The 7,048-nt window shown below is 33.7% G+C and overlaps 1 long non-coding RNA gene across 2 annotated transcripts; it reads right to left on the bottom strand.

The window, feature by feature from the left end:
- Nucleotides 1–2,725: 2,725 nt before the first annotated feature.
- On the bottom strand, nt 2,726–6,170 carry LOC129892545 (uncharacterized). Of its 2 annotated transcripts, none has more exons than XR_008767341.1 (3): nt 5,923–6,170; nt 5,624–5,805; nt 2,726–2,988 (listed from the first exon to the last, which is right to left on the bottom strand). It is a non-coding gene; the product is annotated as an uncharacterized LOC129892545 (long non-coding RNA). The 2 variants fall into 2 exon arrangements; XR_008767342.1 differs by having other exon boundaries at nt 5,624–5,801.
- Between the last annotated feature and the right edge of the window lie 878 nt (nt 6,171–7,048).

The raw sequence follows: 7,048 nt of genomic DNA, 5'->3' as shown, positions 1-7,048 counted from the left end.
ACTCTGCTGTGATAGACCGTATTTTGAAGTCATCAGCATCATGTATTACTTTCTGACTTTTTCTTGAAGGTCTTTGTCTATCATTTTCTTTTATTTCTCGATCTCGATCTTTGGATTGTCTATCAATTAGCGCTAGGGTTTCCTCATATTATGACCTTACCGTCATCTAGTAACAAGTAACCCACTTGTTTTGATTGTCTTGGTTGACTCATTTCGTAATTTTCTTTACCTTAATTAGTAATACTTTAGGCATATTATCTTGATTTATTTCTCCATTTTTTGATTCAACCATTTCTATTGCCCCTTTTTTTCTCAAAATGTGCTTTCATCTTTCTTGTCATGCATACTATTGCAATCTTCACACGAATATGTGTAGGTACGTAAATCAGCCCAAAATTATCTTAACGTTGTCGTACTAGTCTGTATGCAAACCTTATATTTTCTCTTACCTCTTTCAATTGATTTAAGGGCTCAACTATGACTTTTGCCCTCAATACTAATTAAATCTCAGTAGTTTTGCCTCAAACCATCTTATACTTTTCTTTGATGTATCTAAAATATTGTAATCACATTGTTTCTATTGAATTCTTATTCTTTTTATCATGTAATCACTTGATTTCACCCTTATCAAATTCTTCATTTGGTAGCACTTCTATTCTGATGATAAGGTGTCCAAGCTTTGTTTTAACATTATCTTTATTCCAATGGATTTCATTTGCTACTCCAATAAGTTCACAATGCATCAGTTGTTTCGCAAATCGACAGTCTTTGTCCTTTAAGGATCTCACTATTTTTCCGAGGTGAAGTCATCTATACACAATACTCCTTAGTGCTTCATGCGCTTTCACCCTTTTTGTATACCACACGCTAACTTCTAATCTTATTCACAATCCTATCAAATTTGTTCTAATAGAGGTCTTATCTTATCACTTTTTTCCATACCCATACTTAATTAATTATGTCTATCTTGAGTGCTTCCTTTAGTATTCCTTTCATTTCTCTAGTGTATGTCCATTTTTTTATGCACAAGGAATTTCATGTTACCCCTATATCCTTTGGAAAACACTACTTTTACATAAACCCCTTTCTCATTTTCAAAACATATTTTGTTCACCTCCATTTGTTCTTATCATACCATTCATTTCTGGCGTTCATTCTGTCTTGTTGCTCACCTTCGCTTTCGTTACCACTTGACTTTTTATTCTGAACTTTTCCCTATAAATCTTTATAAGTCTTTCTTATTCGTTCTCTATTTTCTTTTTTGTTTCCCACAAATTACATCTTATCCATTAGGTACTTCCTTACTAGGCTTTACTTATTTTCATAACGATCCTAATTATAACACTGTTTAACCTTATTCATGGTTTTTACTATGGGTTGATTATATTTGGTGGAGTAAGAGGACTTAACCTTTTTCTAAATCATCCCTTATTATCACAAGCCCTTCCAAATCATCCCAGCACTTCATCAACAACACATGAAATACATGATCCTGAATAGCCCACAAGTGTATGTTTTCCATTCACAAGTTCCATCTCCAATTAGTTGGTTAATAACTAATAAAATATTATCATAAGACATTCTCCAACCATCACTAGAAGGAAACTAGAATCCTCTAAGCACTACCGGACCTCTCAGTGCTTAATTTACATGGTTTACCTCCAAGTTTATTCCTGAGTCATGAAAGAGTTATCTAATCCATCAATTGTTTGCTGCATGCTTTGTATTTTCAACAAAAGTGAAACTTAATTATCGGACATTTTTTTCCTTCAAAATAAGGTTCTTTTAAGTCAAAATTGTGGCTGGAAAGTATCTTGGTTCGTTCAAATGAATTCTAAACTTTGTTGATCATATAGGCTTTTTCCGAAATAAAATTTCCCAAGTTAGAATGGTTCCCCTTACAGATGACATGAAGGGTATCTTTTAACTATTTACTTCAACATACTAAATTTAACTTGTCGGTATCAACTTCCAAGACATATTATGAACTTATATCTCATTCTTTGTTTTTATTTCTTTCTATCTTTAGGAAAAATTAGGCAGAGTTTCCTCTGTATTTCTTACTATTCCAAAATCTGCACGCATAAAATACCAACAATGCCTCACAGGGCCAATATATATATATATTCATATCATATCATATCTCAGCCACACAGGGCGCCCAATATCAACAACAACATGAAAATGATGGACTTACCTCGTATGTCCAACTCGAACTGCACCCATTACACTTTCTTGTCTACTTTTCCTATCAATTTTTAACTTTACATTTCAATCATGTTACAATATTCTTACCTTATCCAACATGCTTCTTTTGCACCATTACTTACCTATATACTGTGTAGCTTCAAATATCATCAGTCACTTTGTTTTATCGATATCATTCTCCAACTGAAATTAAAAGGTAGAAAAAGGAATTACATGTCCTATGGCTGGGCTCTATCGCACGATCTTAGATATGAAAGAAAGGAAAAATCCTAAATATCTTGTAGCCTCCTGTTTATAATGTGGTACATAACACACCGATAAACAAGACTCTACTAGATACGGTCTATAGATATTCCGAGGATCAAATAGTTCTAATACCACTTTAGTCATGACCCAATCCCATAGGCCGTGACTCATGCCCAAGTTGGACATTCATATGTACCCTTAGCCCAAATTAGTATATTAGCAAAATAAATAAATATAGAGATCAAGTGAGGTCACTACGATAAATAAAAAAATAGATGTAGCACAGGGATGCCGCCATGGTCGTCACGAAATAAAAAACCCAGATCATATAAAGAACCCACAACAAACATCTACAGACCTCTATAGAACGATAACATAATCATATGATAGGACAGGGCCCCATCGTACCCCTAAACAACATATACATGTACACAACAGGGAAGTCAGTACCAAAATATGGGCCCTGCACAAAGGAGCATTGTCAAGCAAGATGGATGTCCTAAGTAGGCGGATCGGCAACTCAAACGTTTGTACCTGCGAGCATGAAATGCATACCCCCGAAGACAAGGGGTCAATACAGAGAATGTACTGAATATGTAAAGCATGAACTGTAATAAATAAAATTATAACCCGAACAACATAGGCCTAAAATGAGCAAAATGTCCAAAATATCAAAATGTTTATCATAAGCGCAAATAATGCGTACAGAAAAACATATGTCATATCCATCCCCATTATGGGACTCGATGAACAAAACGTGGTCGCCATCCCATCACCTGTGCTACAACACAGCATAACTCTAGAGTAGGGAATATCTCCATAACAGATCATATCATATTAGATGGCCATGTCATATCATATTATATTATATCATATGATACCATCAGACATCAACATATGTGTAAATGACACAGCATAACTCCACAAACCTATGTACAAAGTGTATCTGCCCTCTCACGTCGGGGCATAGCGAACAATGTAGAGAGATACACTTGATAACATATTCTGGCCCAGGCTCAGTGAAAGAATGGATACAGTATGCATGAGTAGAGTAGTGAGAAATTAAATGCAATTTAAAATATAAAACATTTATAGAGACTCAATAGCATAATCCTGATGACAAGTCATATAAAAGAAACTGAGCTATAATCATAGTGCACTTCTTTCAGATGTCACAATAGTCTGTGTCAAAATAGTCTTTCAGAAATCATTTTCCATAATTCGAAACATAATATAGGGATCAATTGAATAATTGAAATAACTATCATTTAAAAATCAAAACGATAGTTATTTCAAATAACCTTCGGTTGCCATTATGAATTATAACAAAGCATGAATTATATCAAAAGATGAATTATACCAAAATAGGATGGCTGGAATCAAACTCATGTATCAAAACATAATGATATAATTTCTAGGAATTTACGAACATTATACATCCTAGTGTCTCTAAGAATAGGAGCTACTTTGGAATTTATACCTTCGTCGTCCGTTTGTTTTATATAAATCATTCCAAAATAAAGAAAGGTTAGCTTTACATACCTTTAGTGTTTACTTGCACACAATATATATATGCTTCCCAATATTGTCTCAACCTATATTAAAATGTTAAGAACTACGGATAAGCTATGGAAAGGCATAAAACGTACTCTATCGTTAGTAGGTTATCTCTAAAAATATTTGGACAGCACCTCCACTGAACTTCATCAGTATTTGTTTGAGTATATAAAATCAAAACTGGGTTTTTGAGACAAAATGAAAGTTTTATCTATATGAAATATCTTTCCAAAACATCTTTAATCAATCAAAATGGAGCTTTAGAGAAGGAGTTATGCTAAAATTACTAACAGCAGTCCCATCTAAAAATGGGTTTGCAAAACACAAAATTTTGGGCAACAACCCCCTTATATTGCTCACTTTCTCTAATTCTAAATCAGCCATACAATCATCAAATAACATCAATTATCACACATTCAAATTCCATGTCAAGATAATCCAAGACGATATACAAAAATACTCTAAACAACCCACATAACATTTAACTTCCGTTTATTACCAACATAACGACTACAATGCCATCAAATTACTTCTAATAAGTTGCATCCATCACACCTTAATAAAATGATATATAACAGCCCAATGGTTAAACATAAAATGTATAATCATAACTTCAACTTAACACAAGCAGCCACACACTATAAGTCGGCCTTAAATCAATTAAAACTTCAACTAGACATGTCGTATGCTTTCATTTTCGTTTTATAATAAGCAACAATAACAACCACCATATTAATCGATGTTCATCCATTATTTTTAGTTTAGAACAGCCCCAATATGTCTCACATATTATCATATACAATCCCTTAACTTTTAATACATAATTCATGACAATAATAGCAACAACGACAATCAACCCAATCTAATTTAAACAACTCCAAATTTGTCCATTTTAATACTAACACTAATCATGGGGTTTTCTTGCTTTCAATTCCATTTAATACAAGTTAATATCTTCATTATAACATTATTGGTAAGTTAAGGCAGCTCACATTCATAACAGTCAATAAAAATTCCAATCCACATACAACTACTACATCTTCAAATTATCCTTAATGATCCATAGTCTTGTAGTTTTATCGAAACAATCCTAAAACAGCCCAACCAACATATAATGCAACGTATAATCTTAATTATAATTAACATTCCAATATCAAAAAGAACAATAATAACATGTCAAAACATCCCCTAACCAACAATATAAGGAGGCTCAAAACCTTGCGATGACTCGTGAACACACAAAGGAAACTATAGGATTTTGCACCTTATTTCGCACTAACTTTTCTTCCAATTTTTGTGAGACATAGCAGCAGACACAAAACCATTAATGCAAATAATCAACATTATTACCACTAAAATCATTACAACAGCCCACAACAAGTTTAGTTTCAACTTTAACAACTAAATACCTTCATTCTCATCACAAAATCCATATCCATAACAATCAAAGTACTAAGAAAAAATTATTCACCATTTTCTGCACCAAAACAGCCCCCAATATCTCCCACATGTTTCAATGATCAAAACCCATAATTTCATACATTCACCACCAATTTACCAACCTACAAAAATTTAAATCCTCTAAAATATGTAGAAAAAGATTGAATCTTACCTTAGGCTTTTATGACCCAATTTGCTTGGAATTTGAGGCTTGGTTCATCAATGTTTTTGTTGTCTTAAAGAATCCACCCTTGCTGTCATAACCTTGAAGAATCACCACATTTGACCCTTTAATTTCTTTCTCAAGCCAAGGTTTGGTCTATTTCTCTTTCTCTCTACACTTCTCACTTCTTCCTTCATAGAATTATCTAGAGTTAGAAAACGTTTTTGGTGCAGATTTTTTTTGAAAAATCACGTTTCTAGGGGCCTTCTAAAGTGTTGAAACACTTGAAGAAAACTACTTTTACTCACCAATCTTTGGAGCTTCCGCCATGGCCATGGCCGTGAGCTTTCAAGAGCTTCCATGGCAAGTTTGTTGTTTCTCCTTCACTTGAAACTTAATGGTGGATATGTAGAACACTTTAGGGATTTCATGGTATAAGAAAATAGAGGAGTTGGCCGTTGGTGGAGCTTCCATGGCTGGCCGAATCTCTCTCTCTCTCTCTTCACTTCTTTTAATTCATTTTCTCCATTTGATGAAGATGAAAGTCTCTTTCTTCTTGGAGAGCTTTCTAGAGATGAAAAGACCAAGTGCTGCAGATTTTTTTTGGTCAACTAATAGACCATTTTTCTTCCCAAGAAGCGTAAGTGTCCCCTACAAAAACGTGGGCCAATAGGAATTGGTCATGTGGCAATGGGGACCACTTTACATCCCATTATTAGCTTACTTCTTCAAAATAAATCCCAAATTCCCACTTAATAATTTAATCATGGTTAATTAATTCCTAATCTCACTAATATCTTCTAATTAAAATTAGTAATTAAAGATTTCTACTTCATGTACAAAAATGATCTTTAACTCGAGTCGATTTTACTCGACCAATGAAAATATGGAATATAACATGTCCATTAGCTCACAAATAGTCCAATGTGCAAAAACACTGAGTATAATAATTATCATGATGTTTATGAACTATTTTGAGATGATGTATAGTGATAAAGGGCGGTGGGGTGGTCCTACCACGTGTCCACCATGTATTCGGCTCTCTACTCGCGGCCAACGCCTTTATTCAGTAAAACAATCATATTTGCTTATCCCCTTATCAAAAAATTCCCACAACATATGGTTGGAAAGATAATCCAATTATCTACAACTTTGATTTTATAAGTTTTCCCAAATGCCCAAATTATGAGGGCACTATGGTCTCCCCAAGTCAGATCGCCTGAAAATATAACTTTAAAACTTCTTTTTGGAGGACATATACTTGGATTTGTCTTAAGGGTCCTCCTTGAGTTGTGTTTAACTTCACATATATTATCCATATACTTATCATATATCCTTTTTATAAAAATTGCATTATGTGGGCTCCACCTCAGCTCACAATTAAGCCATCTATAGTCATAGTAAAATAATTTTTTTCAGGGTGTAATAGGTAGA

This window comes from Solanum dulcamara, chromosome 6 (genome assembly GCF_947179165.1).
Source record: "Solanum dulcamara chromosome 6, daSolDulc1.2, whole genome shotgun sequence".
In the NCBI taxonomy this organism is placed as follows: Eukaryota; Viridiplantae; Streptophyta; class Magnoliopsida; order Solanales; family Solanaceae; genus Solanum; species Solanum dulcamara.
This window is presented reverse-complemented; position numbering and strand designations above follow the sequence as displayed.